General features: G+C 42.8%; 1 long non-coding RNA gene across 1 annotated transcript; it reads right to left on the bottom strand.

Moving 5' to 3' along the window:
• Nucleotides 1–11,437: 11,437 nt before the first annotated feature.
• LOC136288952 (uncharacterized) lies at nucleotides 11,438–12,947 on the bottom strand. The gene is made up of 3 exons (XR_010720667.1): nucleotides 12,658–12,947; nucleotides 11,987–12,074; nucleotides 11,438–11,883 (listed from the first exon to the last, which is right to left on the bottom strand). It is a non-coding gene; the product is annotated as an uncharacterized lncRNA (long non-coding RNA).
• Between the last annotated feature and the right edge of the window lie 5,731 nt (nucleotides 12,948–18,678).

Raw genomic sequence — 18,678 nt, forward strand, 5'->3', positions numbered from 1 at the left:
GGTAGAGTAAAGCAGAATCTCACCCTCCTTGGCAGCCACTCACAGTGAGTGCTATTGTGTGCTGGCCTTTTTGGTTTAGCAGCACAGAAGGTGACTCTCTTGCTCCATTTAGGGAGCAATCCAGAGCTGTCTTCTCCAGCCAACAAAGCCAAGCTGTCAAGGCAGTCTGAGTCCCATCTGGCTTGATCTGGACACCACTGGGCACATTGTGGGTTTTGTGGAGAGGAAGGGGGAGTAGAAGGCTTGGTTAAGCTTTCTGTAATTACTTTATTTTGATACACTTCTTCAGTTCCTGTCTTGGAATGGGAATGGAAAGAAAACTTATTGAAATAAAAAAGAATTTCTCTGAGGTGAGTTGCCACAAGAGAAAGGCTGGTTCTGCTGTTATTTCAGGCTTGGGTGCCAAGGAGGGAAAACTGCAGCTCTGTTTGCCATTTGGTACCAGTTCAGGTTTTCTACCTAAGTCAGCACAGAGTGTGAATGTGTCCAAGGCCAGAGAACATTGAGAAAAGCAATGCTTGAACATCACTAAGTTCACTGCAGTGGTGTTGAAGACGACGGACTATCAGCCCAACATTCTACAGATGTGAATTAATAGTTAGAGACCACTCAATCATGTACCTGCTGGTCTGTTAAAATGCCTTTGTTCCAAGCAGAAACCCAAGGGGACTCTTTGGGCTGAGAATCACTGTAACTCAGCCTCACAGCAAAATTAAAAGTAGCAGCATCTGGGACAGAGATTAATTATATGGATACAAAATTAGGGAAGTCACACTGAGGGGTGGTGTCTGTGTCACAGAAAGTGAGATCGATAGTCCCCTGACCTCACACAGGGCAGCAGCAGCATCTGTTTGACTAAAAAACTCAGCAGGCACTGTGACCTTGCCACCTTTTCAGCATTGGGCCATCACTGCTGTGACAATGCTGCTGATTAATGCTGTCTCTGTGCCTGTCCTCTGTGTTTTTCCTTCCTCCTTAAAGCTTATGAAAATTATTTTCTTCTGTAATATATATGGGACCGAAGTTGCCCGTGTATACATGAGAAACCATCTTTGGTTCTCCTGTTCTGGCTAGTCTGTTACCAAAACAGTGGTTTATTTCTTTCTCCACAGAGAGGTAAACCTTGATTTCATCTTCTGTGGGCTCTCAGTAACCCCTACACCGTTTATTCTCCACTCTTCATCCTCAGAGCCTCAAGTTAAGGCTTGGATGTCAGCAGCCCTAAAGAACAGCCCTTGCTACTCCCTGGAGAGCAGAGCACTTCCAGCATTGCCATATCACTCTGAAATCAGTCTGCACAGCAGGCAAGGTTGGTGGGGGAAATAAGTCTTGGCCTGCTACAGGACAAAATTAAGAAACTAATACTAGCCATAACACACCTTTTTTTTTTTTTTTTTTTTTTTTTTTTTTTTTTTTTAAATCTGCCTGTGCCTGGATTTGTTCCCAACCTCCTCTCCTGTTTCCTTGGGTAAGAGCTGGTAAGACACATTTGCAGCTTGCGAGCATGGGGACCTCATTCCTAAAATAAGGCTTGTCCCTCTGGTAGTGTTTCCCCACGCTGAAACTGTTCACCTGGGGCAAAATCTCTCTGCAGACAGATTTCTCTCCTCCAGCATTCCACTCTGTAACACCAGCTCCACGGGGGTTTCCCATAGCCCAGACCTTATTGGCTCATTTTGAGTAATACCTTGGTGAGAGGGATGCTGAAGGAAATTCCCATGCTGCGTTTGCTTGTGGAACACAATTTCATGCTGGGTGGCCAAGGCTGCTACCACCCTGGCAGTCAGCAGATGAGCCAATTACACGCTGTCGATGAGTTTCTGTTTGGCAGAGTTGGAGCAGAACAGGAGATGAAGTCCAACCGAGTTGGCATGTGGCATTTTCCACAGCCTTTGGCTCTGAAACCACTCTGGCAGTGACACTGAACCTACTATTTCTGTAAGGAACTGTAATAAGACAAACCTGCCTCTGATGCTTTCGGTGCTTTTAATTTGTCTCTGGTCACATAAAAAAAAAAGGAAGTTAATTATGTTAACTCCCCTTAGCAGGTGAGAACAGTTAGTCCCTGTGAGGAAAACATGATTACCTTGTCCTGGACTGTCAAGGAGTGGGATTCTCTCTTGTCTCCTGTCATCTCAGTACTGATCTGAAAGGTTTCACTGGACTTCTGGAGCTATGTACAGCTGAAAATGTTCGAAATAAACACTGCCTTCCTCTCAGCCATCTGCCCCGACATGAGTGTGAGGAAGGAAGAGGTGTATAAAGAATGAAGAGACCTTCTTCGATGAGATTTCTCTCATGTTACCTCACTCCTTTCAAAACAAAACTTCCCTGAAACCTCATGCATCTGCTCGTGCCTTTGTGGAGCAGGTTTTTGTTCAGGACGTATGAATGTGATGCAAGTGTCACATGCTCCTCTTGTCACCAGTGCTGACCCTAGGAATGGGGTCCTGATACTTTAAAAAAAGCCAATAAATGATGGAGAGAAACCTGTTGCGCAAAACCAAAATGCAGCCTCTGCCTTCAGTGCATTTCCCTGTGGTCCAGGTGAGCTTGCAATGAGACGGTTGGAGACATAAACCACTTCCTAATCTTCCTGCCAGTGTTTCAGTAGCTTTGCTTGTGACAAGGGAAAGGAATTGACCACCACTTTCTCTGGAGAACTCCCTAAGGGAGCTCCTCAGGGTGTAGGGTCCCTGAGAAGTGGCTGAGCTCCAGGTGCAAGCCAGAAAGTTATCCTCAGCAAATTATCATTGCAGGCTTTTTTTGTATGACCAAAGAAATAATTTATATCCTCTGTAAGTTTGCAATCACCTCTATAAAAATAGTAGTACAATTCTTGGGAAGGTCTTTATTAAGGGAGATGCTATGCCACTGTTTGGAGATGGGCCCATATTTTCAAAGTCCTTACTAAAGAAGTACTTCCAGAAGGGTGAGGTGCCTGGGAATCAGCTTTCATGAGAAATAAGTCGCATCTGGAAGAATGTCCAAAAAAAGCCCACAAAACATGAATAAGGATAATAACTTCTGCCTGATTTTCTTTTTTCATTTTGTTTTGTCAATCAATGTAACACAGTGTTGCCACAAGCTCTCTTCCCAAGACCTGCCCCTCCAAGGCAGTCCATAAAATTCCAGTGAAATCATCTACTTTGACTACTAGTCCTGCAAAGCTGTGGTTGTTATCACACCACCCAGGTTGGGGAAACACAGGTGTAACCCCCTCCCACTCTCATACAGATGGCAGGGAAGATTCTGGGAATGGCAGGTGGGGAGCTGGAGATTGTAGTGAATTTTTTTATAGCCACTCATCCTTTAAAAAGACATGCTGTTGCTTTGGATTTTTAACTCCTGAAATGCTCCAGCTGAGGCTTTTTGGTAAAAACAAACAAACAAACAAACAAAAAAAACCCCCAAAACCCACCAGAAACCAAAAACAACCCACCAGCCAAATCTGGCAAACAGATTTATTGGCTTTTTTCCTTACTCAGGACTTTCAAGAGTTCCCAGGTTGGCACTTCTAGTATCTCAGTAATCACAGTTAATACTGGGGGAATGAACAGCGGTGCCTGGTTGTTGGGATGTGGGACATGGGGACCTATTTATACTACAGGCCTGATGTTCCATCTCCACTTACTACTTAAATAAAAATACAAATACTATTTCACAAAGATCAGTTTGGATATGAAATCATATGCAGCCAATTTCCTTGGTGGCACCGAGAGGCAAGACTTTCTGCTCTAAAGGACAGTCGTCCCTCACATTATAGATGGAGAACTGAAGAGGCTGGCAGCATATGCCTTGCATCACAAAAATATTTTTTGAGGGCCACGAAAGTTTTGTGGCTTTTCAGGGTGTTAGAACGCGGTTACACAAGGGAATTCTGCTCCACATCACTGCTGTGATATAAATTCTACCCCCAGCTCCTTCAAACAGGACATTTTCCACTTTTTGTAAGAAATATTACATTTTTTACCATTCTTTTGGTCTTTTGAGATGCCTCTACCTAGCTTCTTCATGTTGCTGGATGACCTTAGTGTCATGAAGTCAATGGAGTTTAGTGAATGATGCCTGCTATAAGACAACATTTCTAGCCAGATTTATTTCTTGTTTCTCTGACAACAGGAACTTTTGTAGTTGGTTGAAAATATCTGGAGCCAGAGTTGGCATATTACCTTACTCCTTCTTTTCTCCTTTCAACATAAAGGTTGAACATACATGAAATGCAGTTTTGTCACAAGGTTTCTGTGAAGGTGGCTAGATCTTGCTTTTATGCATTTTGAAACAAGCCACTTTAAAAATGCATCCACCAGATCCTTGAAAGGTCATCAGACATGAGACAGAAAGAAATCACACAAGTGATCAGGTTGTAAAAATACTTAAAAAAATGTGGGAAGTCTTTGGAAGAAGATAGTAACATCTAATTGTCACTGCAAACTTCACTTTCCCCCTCAGATATCACAGTTTTAGTCCTTTATGAAAAAGAGAGTGCTAGCAGCCTTAGAGAGAAAAAGACGTTTTCTTGCAGAGCGCCAGTCTATGTTTTTACAAGATGCAAGTATAATCTGAAAGCATGCTTCAGCCACAGAATTATTTTTTAATCCAAGCATCCTGAGTGCAATTTTTAGCTTGTCACTCTTAGTCAGTGCAGAAGGCACAAATGTCTTTCACTTGCAGTGCATCAGCACTCCAATCTGCACCACACTCCTCCAAAAATGCAAAAGAGAGTGAATCCTCACAGCATGGCAGAGTCTGCTCACATTGTTTTGGATAACACATCTTTCTTCCATTTCACTGCTGAGAGACAAGGTTTATTGTGACAGCAACACAGTTTATCTAACCAGGATTATGCTGAAGCAAGTTTAATTGTATTAGTGTTAAAACATCAGCGCTGGGAGTGACGCAATGTGTTTTGCATCAATATTGAGGTTGCTATATTTTATGCTTTCGGCTGGAACTGGAGCAGCAACTGGACACTGGAACATATGGAACACATTTTAGGTTTTATGTTCACGTCTCTCAAGGAGGATTAGAGCACTTGCAAAGATTCTTTATGTTCTGCACTGCAGGCAGCAACAGTTTGTGTGTAACTGATCGACATTCCCTCCCCCATCTCCCCATTTAAACCTGAATCTGAATATTTGGGATTTCTTTGGAGGCTTGACAGTTACCCCTAGCTTATAAACATTGCTCCATATCTAAGTTATAAAAGTAACATGATCTATACTGCCCCACATCTGAGATTATCAGTGGGTGTTAGATATGCTGAGGTGAAACCGTGCAAAGAATCTGGATTTTATATTTGCCTCCTAGGGATTCCCTAATTAGCTACAGCCTTCACTGCTGAAGAGCTGCAAGCTCAGAAAGACAAAACCTCTTTCTCACTACCTCCTTTTGCCATGCTTAGAAAACTTCAAATGTTTATTATCACTCAATCTGATCAGAGTACCCTTTTTGCTGGAACCATCAGAAGATACGAGGTGTCCAATTCCTGATGATTTCTAGCAATATGAGCCCTCATTTCCTGTCCAGACATTTGGAAACCTCCTGCTTTATTAACAGTACTTTTTTTTTCTGTGAGCTCTGTTCAAATCTTCTTCATTATTTAAGAGAATTACTCTTACTTGCAAATTAATATGCTTACAAACCTGAAGCATAGACTTCCAAGTCACACGTGTGCAGTGGGATATGTCTCCCACACACTCACAAATTTGAAAAGATGGGTCCCGCTACCTGATAATCATGGACCATTTTGTAATTACATGTCACTGATGTCCTTCAACCTACATTTTCCCTAGTGGCAAGATAGAAATTAAAGTCTCAAGCAGCCTGAGAGAGAAATGCTGCATTATGGACTTAAATACAAACAGCAGGAGAAGTATTGTCCATTATGCCATCATATCTACCTAGAGTAGTTTTACTATCCTTTCGCAACAAGGATTTGAACTTGAACCATTGAAATTATCTTCCATTCTCCCTCTTTGAATGTTAATTTCACTGGAAGTTGTGCTCTTTGAAGACCACAAGGCACCAGGGTGAGAGTAGGGAAGACTGAAGCAACACCACTGGTGCAGTGGGTTCAGTCCCTTCAGAGGGCAATGGTTCAGTCACCTCCTTTGTCATCTCTGCACACACACTGAATGCTTTTTCTGGGCTGTATGTCTTACTGTGGTGCTAATTACTTGACTCAGCTTTGGGGTATGTTAATGAAATACCACAGTACTATAAGAAGTCAGACACATATGTTCTCTTGTTTTGTTTTGTTCTGTTTTGTTGTTGTGCTTTTGTTGTTGTCCTTGTGTTGTAAACTCAAGGAAGATGCGAGCATCCAGTTTTTCTTCAAGTGAAACCTCACACAACCTGGTCTCATTTATTTCCAGAGATGGGGCATCCACAGGTTCTCTCTTGTGATGCCTCCTAACCCTCACAGTAAAGAATTTCTTCCTATTACAGAACCTAAATCTACTCACAGGTTAAAGTCATGACCCCTTGTTCTATCACTGCATACTCTTGTGGAAAGCCCCTCACCAACTCTCTTGTAGGTATAGGAAGATATTGGAAGGTGCCTTAAGGTCTCCCTGCAGCCTTCTCTTCTCCAGGCTGAGCAGCCCCAACTCTCCCAGCCTGACTCCACAGCAGAGGTGTTCCATCCCTCTGATGGCCTTCATCTGGACCTGCTCCAACAGCTCCAGTCATGGTGGCTGTCACAAATCTCCTTATCTTTCATCTGTCTTAGCACACTTTCCAGGAGGATCTGCTCCTGAGATGACACTGACTGTCCTGTAGCTCCCTGGGTTCTCCTTATTTCCCTTTTAAAATAATGGGGGATTTGCTTCTTCTTTTCCAGTTGGTGAGAACTTCACCAGCCTGACATGGCTTCTCAAATATGATGGATAGTGGCTTAGCCCCTTCATCTGCCAGTTTCCTAAGAACCTATGAACACATCTCATCAGTTCCAATGGACTTCCAAACATCCTCAGGTTCCCTTAGTAGTATCAAACCTGATCTTCTCCTACAGTGGATGGCTCTTCATTGTCCCAGCTCCTGCCTTTTCCTTCCAAGACTCAGGTGATGTGACTGAAACATTTCCTGGTGAAGAGTGAGGAAAAAGAAAGTTCAGTTAATACCTCAGGTTTTTTCATGTCCCAAATAACGAGCTCTTTTATTTCTATCTGATGAGGGCCCAAATTTTCCCAAGTCTTTCCTTTGTAACTCATAAAACTTTTCTTGTTGCCCTTGAAGTCCTTGGGCAGCTTTCTTAACCGGATCTCTGGCGTCTCAGACAACTTCTCTGCATCCCTCCCAGGCTACCTGTCCTTGTTTCCACCCTCTGCAAACTGCATTTTTCTGTTTGAGTTTGTCCTCGTTCATCCACACAGCTCTCCTGAGATTTTTGCCTGCCTTCCTCTTCATTGGGCTGCATTGCTCCTGAGCTCCAAGTAGGTCCTTGAATGTCAACCAGTTTTCTTGGGTTGATCTTCCCTGCAGTGCTTTATCCCATGGGACTCTACCAAACAGATCCCTGAAGAGGACAAAAGCTGCTTTCCGGAAGTCCAGGGCAGTGAGTTTGCTGCAGACCCTTGGCACTGCTCTAAGGAATTTGAAGTCCAGCCTTTCACAGAATCATAGAATTTCATGGTCTCTGCAGTCAATGCTTCTCCTGAGCTTCACGTTCCCCACTGGCCTCACCCTGACCAAGGTCCAGCACAGCTGCTCTCCTCATTTTCTCTGTCAGCTGGAGAAGAAAGTTGTCATCAGCACATTCCAGGAAGATCCTCATTCACTTATGTCCTACTGTGTTGCCCATCCAACAGATACCAGGGTGGTTGGAGCTCCCCATGGATGTGAACATGAAGCTCCTGCTTTTTGTCCAGAGTGGGCCTGATCTGTTCATTCCTGGTGGGGTGGCCTGTGGCAAACCCCCACTGCAGTGTCACCTGCCCCTCACCCTCCTTTAATCCTGACCCATCAGCTCTGGGTCGACTCCTCATCCACCCCCAGTCCAGCTGGTCACTGATGCAGAGGGAGACACACCCTCCTAGTTAATCTATCCTGCCTGTCCTTCCTAAAAATCCTTTATCCTTCCACTCCAACAATCCAGTCATTTGATGCCAGTAAGATTATAGTCTGCAGTCTCTAACTCCAGTTTTTGTTCCCCGTTCTGTGTCTGTTTACAAAGAAGCATTTGAAATTGGCTCCCCATGAAATGATTTGCTGTCTGGACTGCTGGAATTCCTTTGTGCTGCTCTTCAGGTGCTCTCCTGCTGTCCTGAAAAGCCTCCCCTGTCTCTGGACATCTAGTGCATCAAACTGACTGGAGTCTGATGGATTTAGGTTCCCTTCTCCCAATAATCTTAGTTTAAAGCCATTTTCTCCAGCTTGGCATTTTAATGTTTCCCTCTGGCACTTCCCTCCATGCAGGCAAAGCCTCCAGTCTCAAGGGCTATTTCTGGAAGCATATGGTTAAAGTAGGGAAAGAGAGAAATTTAGGATTTAAGGATAACAAATTGTTTTTATGTCCCTTATAGAAGGGGTAGAAAATCAAACATATACTTTAGCACAAGAGCCAGTCAGAATATTTTCCCTGGTAGAAATGTACAGCTTTGTCAGCTGAAGTTTTGAAACTGGAAACATCTTATCAGAAAGCCAGAATATTTCAACAGAGAAATATTACTCATAGATTTCACAATCTATTTACCTCCTCCAGTAATCCTCCCTGCTCTGGGCTAAAGGGTCAGGGTATATCATTGTCATTCCTTCTATCAATGTCATCACTTTTTTTCAAAGGTGGTCTTTAAAAATAGCTTCACCATTTCTCAAATGGATTGCAAATTGCACTGGAGTGACAAGAGGACAAGCTTTTTTTGAGTTTTATTTTAGCTGTGAAGTTCTCCTTTGTTTCACATCTCTCCTATTTTTGTCACATCCAACTGTAGCTGGAGAAAGCCACTGAGAAAAAGCAGAAGCTGCAGACTCATCCCCTAGTCTGAAAAGTGGTGGAAGTTATTACTTCTGCTCTAATAAAAGATTCACATAACTGCTTCTTCTCAGAAATCCAGCCTGAAAAAATAGCAGGCCAGATACTGGTTTATCCTGCAGAGGAGCTTGCCCATGGACCCCGAGTTCAGAGTCCCAGCCCTTCCCTCTCTTTTACAGATCCCTTTTCACCACTGAATATCAAGTTTTGCAAAAGCCACAAACTTCCAAGCTATATGTAGCATAAGGCAGCTGTTTTTCCCAAAATCCCACTGAGCTGACTACAGCAACACACAAATTACAAGCTTTACCTAGTAGCAGATAAACCCACCAAGTAATTTCTGGCTTTGAGCTATGAGAGTCAGTGGGGTTCTCTCTTGCAGCTTCCTGCACTTGATTCAGTTCTATTTTTTGAGCCCTGTTTTAATTTTGGGGCCCTTGGTTAGGAATTTCCTAGTGAAGAAAAGGGGTGAGAAAAGGCTAAGGAAAATAGAGTGCTCACTTCACCATTGTGACTTTAGTTTTACAGCTAAGCATCAAGCTACATTCTACCCAACTTACCTTGCTTATAACTTCAAAATTATGCACATAAAATGCCCTCCTTAAACCCAGAGATGGGGTCAACAGGGAGTGTGGGTTATTATATAGTTGCATACCCTTTCTTTTTGTTCCTTGTACTGTATATTACAAGGTCTTACTGGTATAAGACCCTAAATATGATTGAAAAAAGATGGCAAAGCTTTCCACATTTTTTCCAGTGTTGGAAGTTGTCTAAGCAACAGAAACCTCTCAATACAAAGAGGAAAAAGCTTGAGACCACCATTAACAACCTGAGGTTTGATTGTAGATTCCCATTTACCTCGTTAAAATTTTGACTCTCAAGTGAAGGCTTTGGCTCCACACAGCCCAGCAGGGACACAGCAGAGATCCCAATTTGTTTGAGGATCAGTGTATTTGAGCTGATCACATCACAGTCTTCAATGCCACATAGATTGAAAAGGCTGGATCCTGAAGCAGTAATGCCCAAATTCATTTCGTTGCTACTTATGAACCAGGAAACTCTCATGAGCCCTGATGTTTCCAAATATTAGAGCAGGAAATCTAGAATTGTCAAATGTCCCACTTTTACTGCTATTCAGACATTTATGATGAATAAGTTTAATGAAGAAGACCAAGCACCCCTCCATAACTAACCTTCTCTTCTTACACAGGAAAAGCTCCAAGGACATTCAAAACCCCTCCAGGACTTCCATCACATTTGCTTCAGGACAGGCACAAAGGCCTTCCTGACAGATCTGAGGGGCTGAAGGTATATCTCAATCTTACATTACTCAGCCTCCTGTTCAGTTTTTTTGCACCCTGGGTTTTGTGATGCTTAAAAAGACAAAGAGGCAGCAATGGGAAAACATTTCTGTGGCTAAGTGTGGCTTTTGATCCAAAAATACACTAAGCAGCTTGATGCCACAGGCATGAAGAAGGGCTCAGTTTGCATTTGACATTGAGAAATACACTTGATGCAATTTCACCTGTCACCCCCACCAAGACAAAACTGTCCCCAAGAACAAAGCATAGTGAGTCAATAATTTGTGTATTGGAGTGGTAAACCCTTCTTATGTGCACAACAACATTGGGAAGACCAAGCCAATCTGGCAAGGTGACTGCTTTTGTTAGAGTGCTGCACTTCAACCGGTGTTTTTCAGTGTGCTGGAGGTGTAGCTCAGGAATTTTTACTGCCCCAGACAGTCACCAAGTGGTGCTAAGATGGGCCCTGACACCCTACAAAAAGAAACACAAGCCATGGACAAGCTGCTTCTTGTCTTTGTCGCTTGGTCACAAGAAGAACAGAAAGTTATTTCTTGTCAATTTTGTATGAGCAGGGCCTTGCTTCACCACTATTTACACCACCTTATTTCCCACAGCTGTTTTAAAGAAAAACTATGGACTCTTCTTGGTGTGGGGACTGTCTGGCATTGAGAGTTGCTACAGTATGGGTTTTTGGTGTCTCAGTAGAGAATTGCTACAGTATGGGTTTTTAGTCTTACATGACCTCTAAGGAAATGCACTTGTATGGCATTCTGCATAAACACAGCTGGAAGGAGTCATGCAGACCCTAGAGTAAGTCCTGCATGTCTGACTGCAAGCACCTGCACCTGCTCCACTTACATGAAATTGAGACAGGGCTGTTGGGCTTCACTGTGTGAGCAAAGGATGCAGAATCTGAGCTAAAAGGGGAAATAAAATTATTTATCTGTGGTTGCACAGCAAAGCTGCAGTAAAGCCAGAACACTCTTGTCTGAGTTCATACTTCGATCATTTTCCCACAGGACCATCCTTCCCCAGCAAACAGCTTCCACAGAGCTCACACCATGCACACAAGAATATTTATCACCAGAGAGGATAATCTCAGAATTAGCCCACAGAAAAACTGAATTCCAGACTTGATTACAAGGAAAAGCAAGAGCTCTTACGAATTGAGCATGAATGCTGAATATCTCACTTTATGTCATCACAGCATACACTGGACAGCTTTTCCCTAAAAGGAAAGCTTGTGGTCACACAGGGATTTGAGATGGGAAATGGCAAAAACTTTGGCCCATTACTTATTTTTTGGCTCTCTAGTTCCTGTCTAAACTCACTAGCCCAAAACTAAGTGGACACAAGCCCGCCCAGCTCTGCCCTTAGCCCATCACCCCTCTTTGTGGAGCCTACATCTGGTCAAATCTATAGGTACAAAGGGTACAGCAAGTGAAGATGTGTCAGAATCTCTCATATCTCTTTAAAGCAGGGGAAAATTATCAAGTGAGTTCTGAGATGCATGTTCCTTGGAGATGCAGGACACTGAAGTGAGGGTGCTGGCAGGATGTTTTCTTTGTGAAACAAGCTTCCAGTGAAGAAATAGGTCTCATCAACCTGGAAACAAGGTCATGGTTTTGAGGCATATTAGTTGAGTATATCAGTGCAAGCACTGACACGCAAGGGAAAGCAACAGTTCAGGACAGGTACAAGGGCTTACCCCTGCTGAAGTCAATTATTAAAGTCACTGTATGGCTAGGCCTGTTTACAGCAGCCAGAAATCCAGTTTCAGAGTTCCAGGCAAATCTCTAAGTGGGAGAAGATGGGAAAAAAAAAAGAGAAACAGATCACAAAATGACATGATACAACATATTTCCTCTAAATGCTTCAAAGTGGAAAAACTGGCAAAGATTTCCACAAGGTGTTAGTAAGTCTCTCAGTGAATAACCAAGGTAGCAGAATCAAAATTAAAACATGCCAGGGGCAACAAACAGGTTTTTAATTGTTTTGGGTTTGTTTGATTGTTTTTTCTTCCTTTTAATTCCACCCTCTCATTTCATTCTGTATTAGGCAATTCGTTATCTAATTTAAAGCAGGCACTATATGTTAGTCTCCTCACTTTGCACATTACATGTTTAGACCATCTCCTCTGTCTGTTATCTCTTTTTTTGTCTGTTTTGGCTGCCACAGAAATTCTTTGCCTCTGACTTCCAGAAAATCTGGATCCCTGTTTCTGCTCGAAGCCTGTTGAAGCAGCTGCTGCCCTGACTGCATAAGCAAGAGGGTAGAAGGCCTCAGAATCACAGATAACTTTGGATGAAGCATGTGAAAATGTTTTAGGCACAATTTTCAAAGAATCAAAGAAGGTCTTTAAAGTCTCGAGTGACTTACCTTGAAATTACATGAAAATATACCTGTGTATTCTACAGAATGACTTCCTCTTCCGGAAACATGCAGATGTTTCTTCTGGACTAAAAGAGCAGCTGCTAACAGAGAGTGAACTGGAAGGTCATGAAAATCCAACTCCCTCCACTTGCTCTCTCTTTTAGAACTACCTCCACCTATGGCAGGGATCCAAGGTAGGTGTAATTCATGTGGGACCTGGTCCAGTTCTCATGAAGACAGTGGGAGCTTTCCACTGACTTTTATAGGCATTGGATCCAGTCCATGCTGCAGGAGCTGGAAGGCACAGGTTAAAATACCCCCCATGTGTTTCCTTTTACACATGCACAGTAATTCCCTCCCCTGTAGCTTGCTTCAGTAAGAGTTTTGGGGGAGGGAGTTTGTTGGGTTGGGGTTTTTGTTGGGGTTTTTTTGGTTTTGGTTTTTTTTTGGGGTTTTTTTGGGGTTTTTTTTGTGGTTTTTTTTTTGGTGTGGGTTGTTTTTTTTGGTTTTTTTTTTTTTTTTTTTTTTTTTTTTTTTAATCCATGCTCTCTTGCATGCAGTTATTACCCTGAGGTTAGAGCAAGGCTTTGAAAATCTACACTTCTGGGGTTTTATAGTTACTGTTAGGTACGGTTGTCTGATTTTTATCTTTGAGCTCTTATTAAATCCTGTGCCATTTGAAATCCTACTGATTTCAGGGAGATGAGAGTTCTTTTGCCCCAAGCCAAGCTGAAAACCATAGGTACTATGTGGTGCTGCTCCCAGGAGATGCCTCTGACTCTAAAAGTAAGGCCTGAGACTCTTAAACCTTATATTGCCCCCTGGCTTCTACAAAGCATTCTCTGCTGAACCCTAATGAGATCCTTCCTTACACAGAAATTGGCCATGCTGGTTGGTCTATTTAGGCTTGCATTTATAGAGTGTGACAGAACTGGGATAATGATAATAATTGGGTTTGACACTGCATGAGTAAAAAATGTGCAGAAGAAAGGTGTGTCCTCAGATGAGTTTCATCTTGAGTTTATGTAGAGACAAGGTAACTGCTGCACAAGATTTCCTCTGCCTTATTACCAGCAGGACCTGCTACAAGCTTGTAGTAACTCTCCTCACAAAGTGATCTGAATTAAGACCATATTTGTTTAGGTGTCTGTAGCTACAACTTAGAAACCCAAACAGTATCCAAAAAAAAAAAAAAGAAAAATCAAGTTATTTAAATGAGAGGGGGGAGTCATGGGCAGTTTCTCAAGAATATCTGGGAGATGCCAGGCACCTGAGAGGTCAAACCTTATGTCCACATCAGAGGGCATTTTCCAGCTTCTTCCCTGGCACCATCTGCAGGACCACGCTGGAAGTGGCTCTGCCTGCACCCAGGTTAACCCAGCAACCACGACCAGAGAGAGAAATAAAGCCAGTGAAATGCAGGTTGATCACCCATGTTTAACAGCCTGCCTGATCTTCCGAAGGATGAGACTCTGTGTAGCTTTTTGGGAATACTACAAGCTCTTCTCCATTGTAAAGTTCTCATGCTGAAAAATCAGTTTATGTTCCTCTCTTCTACAACAATTCTTCTCTAAAAAATGAGCTGACAGCTTTAAAACATAGGTTTTGTTTTTTTGTTTTTTTGTTTTTTTTTTTTTTTTTTTGTAGTACATGGGAAAGGCTCTGTAAATTAATTGAAGAAATTGATTGAAGAATTTGACTGAAGACATTAAGACATCTCTAGAAGGTACTCCAGTTGTGTGTTCTTGTGTTCTGGGTATCTGCTCTGTGGACTCTCCTCTGTAGTTTCAGCCTGTTTACCAGGCTGAACTATTGACATATCATACAGCAAAGCTTTAATGCTATGAAGTTGCCAAGTGGTATGGTTTTGGTGACACTGAAACCACTGACAAATTCAGTTTGCAATTAATGAGTGCTTTCTTAGCCCAGAACATTTTCTTTTTGCAACAATAATTCCTCTCTCCCTGCCCCGCCCCACTCAATCCCCAGGACTTTCTAGAATAAAATGTGACATTCTTGGAAAAGCAAACGTTGACATTGGACATTTTTAAACAAAATTTGGGAAGTTTGGTTTAAGCTTTTTTTTCAACTCGACCCACTTCTGGAAGAAAAAAATGTTGATTTGAAACAGTAAAAAATGACAAAAACAAAACTATTTTGTTCAGCATCACAGAGTATTCAAATTAATTCAAATTAATGCACTGCTTTTTGCCCCCATTGCTCCTTTAAATAATAAATTGTTTATAATCTGGTTCAGCTGGAACTTGATTTTCTCCTTGGTAACTTTGTCAACTCTAATTAAAGTGAATAAAATCCCTGATATCAGTCACCTTTTCATTACAGATTGGCATGGAGAATTGTCTCCTCCACCTTCCTCCCCACCAGTCCCAGTCAAGCTGTTTGACCCCAGCATCCTAGAGGGAAAGCAAATATTCCAAGATTAATAGAGCAAACATTCAAAAAAGAACATGGTCTACACATAGCAGAGTCATCATACCCCCAAAACAGAACTAGTACATCTGTGTGTACATCTCCCTCTCTGTAATTTTTTTTCTGTTATTATATTCTAGCTCAGTGTCAGCTCCCAGAGTGGCCCCCGACTTTTTTGTGGCTCAGCCACACAACCCAGATGGGTGGAAGGAGGGCATAAAATGTGACAACAGAGAATCAAGGATGGAAGGCAAAGCAGCAGCCATAGGCAGAGGTCCAGCTCCATCCAAGGTGGGACACTTACAAAGGAAAGCAGGAGAAATTTTGGGAATCGCAAGCAGAAAATAATGCATGTGCATCATGCAGAAGAAGTGCAGCTGTGAAAAAATGCAGGACAGAGCAAAGCCCCCAAAGACCCGTTTGGAAAGGTCAGCTGGATCCAGAGCAACCCAGTGCCAGTGCCTTGCCGAGGAAGCAAAGAGGAGGATTGCCAGGTTACACCCCTGGAGTAAAAGGAGCAGAGTGAAGAGAGCCAGAGAGGCAGAGAGGGAGAGAGGAAAACCGGGAGCAAGGTGCCAAGAGCTTTGCAAATCAGCAAGCCTCAGTGGAGTTATGTCAGTGGAGAGACCAACCCAGCAGCTAACGAAAGACACAAGTCTCAGAATCACAAGCCCTGCCTCAGACAGCAAACTGAGCAAGTCTGCAGAGAGGGACAAATCACTCAAGTGGGTGAAATCCCACTGCAAAACATCTCAGATTAATCAGATGGGTCCTGACTTTATCTGCCCAAATCCTTAACAATTTACCTTAAAAATTGTCTTTTTCTTTCTCTTCCATCCCCAAACCCCTAGGTACTGAGGTATGCCAGAGCCACCAGGCTTCAGGGGAGAGCTGAGCATGGCACAGGGCTGAGCTTTTGTGGAGCAACATAGACACTTCTCATTGCACACTATCTCATTTCTTTGCCCCTGTGGGCTTTCTACACTCACGTGAATGTGCAAACTACTCTGATGCACAAGGATGACATTTTCTAGCCCAAAGATGTGCCTCAGCCCTTCACTTTCAGTTCTGAATCTGGGAGGAAAGGGACAAAGATTTTGAGGAACTAAATACTTTTAAAGGACATTTTAGCCCCATCACAGAAGCTTTTTCCACTCTTTGTCTGTCTGTTTCAAAATTGTGTTTCTCTTCTTCTTCCCAGCTCCAATTTTAAAGTCTGGGTTAACAAGAACTTCCAAAACCCAGTATACATCTCCAGGTGGAAAAAAGATACTGAAAATTGCTGTTGGTTCTTGTCCTGGGTTGTAGTATAGGATGTGCACAAAGTATTCGATCACCATCTTCATGAACTGTTGAATCCAGGTGGGGCAGTGTTTTCCCAGAGCCCCTCCCTCTGGGCCATTATCTTCTGTTAATGGCCCATCAAATGCCTTGCCCATGACTCATAGACAACTCCCTCCAGGAGCTATCTCTGTTTAATGGGCCATCAAGGACCCCCTGCATGACTCATCATCCCGTTGTGAGATGCTCCACCCAGGGGGAGGAACCAAGCATTCCGGCCTGGATATAATCTGGGGTTTGGGACAGTACAGGGGGCCCTTACCCACTGAATTCCCAGAGGACAAGAGCTATCAGACCTTTCTACAGGTTCACTGCTTCAGGAAGACCACCTCATCTGGACTGCTTCCATCACCCTGCTCAGGTTGTATTCTGTCAGTGGTCTTTTGTATTATTGCATCTATTTTATTTTACTTTCTTTCATTTCTTCCTATTAAATTGTATCTCTGACTTGGAGCTTCTCATTTGTTTTTCTTTCAAACCACTACAGTTCTACAGCTTCATCACCCTTGCTGCATTTCTGCTGAGGAGGAATTATCAGCTTCGATATGGATCTGTTGGAGCAAGTCCAGAGGCTGATCATTAAGATGATCACAGGGCTGGAGCATCTCTCCTGTGAGGAATGACAGAGAGAATTGGGGTTGTTGGGTAAGATAAGGCTCTAGGGACACATCAGAGCATCGTTTCAGTAGCTAAAGGAGGCCTACGAGAAAGATGAGGACAAACGTTTTAGCAGAGCCTGTTGTGATAGAAAAAGAATAGTTTTCAAGTGAAGGAGGTTTGATTTAGATTATTTATAAGAAGGAAGTTTTTTGCAATAAAGGTGGTGGAGCTCTGTCACACATTTCCCAGAGAAGTGGTAGATGCCCCATCCCTGGAAACATTGGAGGTGATGCTGGATGGGGCTTTAAAGCCCCCTCCAACTAAAACTATTCTATGATGACAACAGCCCTTTTGAGGCTTCCTCTCTGTCTCCTAGGTGAGAGCTCCCAGTCATGTACTGCTGAGTAGGGGAATAGTTTCCCACCAAGCAAATTGTTTGATAAACCCTGTAATTGGTAAAAGTAATCTTTTTGATCCAAGACATTCTCCTCCTATCTTTCATTTCCTTCATTTTTTCCACATCCCTCACACAACGCTTGGGGAAAATCTCTCTCTTGAGGATATTAATGGAAATGCAAGGCTATTTTTTCCCTTTCCTTCTTCAAAACGTGCTCAACTGGGCCCTTATCCATCACTGAATTAAGGACTTGCTTGACCTCAGTTCTTTGAGAACAGCAACTTACAGACTTTGAAATCGTGTGTACATAAGCCTTTGCTGACTCTAGGACCATAATGTGTTACTCTCCCCCCATGTATTTAATTCCTACAAAAATTGGCAGCCACAGGGACCAATTAATTCAGTTGTGCTGTGCTTTTCCTGTTGCTCTTGACTGGGAAAGGAAAATATAGCTCATGTTCATGACAAATGGAGCCTGGAAGATGAGCTTCTGTAGGAATCACTTCTGTGCCAGGCTTTTTTACAAAGGCTCAGTCTTTTCTCTGTTTGAAACAAGCACATCTTTCTCTTTAATCATCTGCTGATGGTTTCAGTTGGTTTTGGAATGGCTGTCAAGGGGCAAATGGTCACGGGATAACCAGAGGAGAGAGCTGTGTGGTATGAAATGGTAAAATTCAAACCCAGCAATGTTATTGATTGGTTCTTTGGTTAACAACACAGCCTCCAAAGGGGGAACTCTGCTCCTCTTTGCACACAAGCAGCATTTTTAAATATTGTGTTAACTCCAATGTGACTGCAAAGGCCTTTGCCTACAGATTAGGCCAAGTGCTAGCTGAAAAGATATTTACAAAATGCCACTCACCATTGCATTGGTGTGAAATCTCTGTTTTACAGACAGTTAAAACAGAGATTTGCAAAATTATCAAAGGAGGATAAATCAGAATAAACTGGTCACCATTTCACATTAAAAGGGCAGAACAAATTAATGACTGGCATTGCCAAGTAGCTGGTTCCAAGTGCTCCAGAGACATCTTTCTCTCCAACTGCAGTGCCCTTGGCCAAAACTTTTAATGGATTCAAAAGGAAATAGGCAAATTTGTAAGGAATAAGTTCATCAGTGCCTATCAACCCTAATAAACTGACAGTGACTTTGGAGACAGATGCCTTAAACCCAACAGGACACAAGGCATGGTTGGAAAGCACAGTTTTTAGGATGGTTTTGTGAGAGTTTTCACCAAGTTCCTGGTACTGACAGCTTC

Source organism: Chamaea fasciata, unplaced genomic scaffold (genome assembly GCF_029207755.1).
Source record: "Chamaea fasciata isolate MVZ Bird 193981 ecotype frontalis unplaced genomic scaffold, bChaFas1.0.hap1 SCAF_4, whole genome shotgun sequence".
Taxonomy (NCBI): Eukaryota; Metazoa; Chordata; class Aves; order Passeriformes; family Sylviidae; genus Chamaea; species Chamaea fasciata.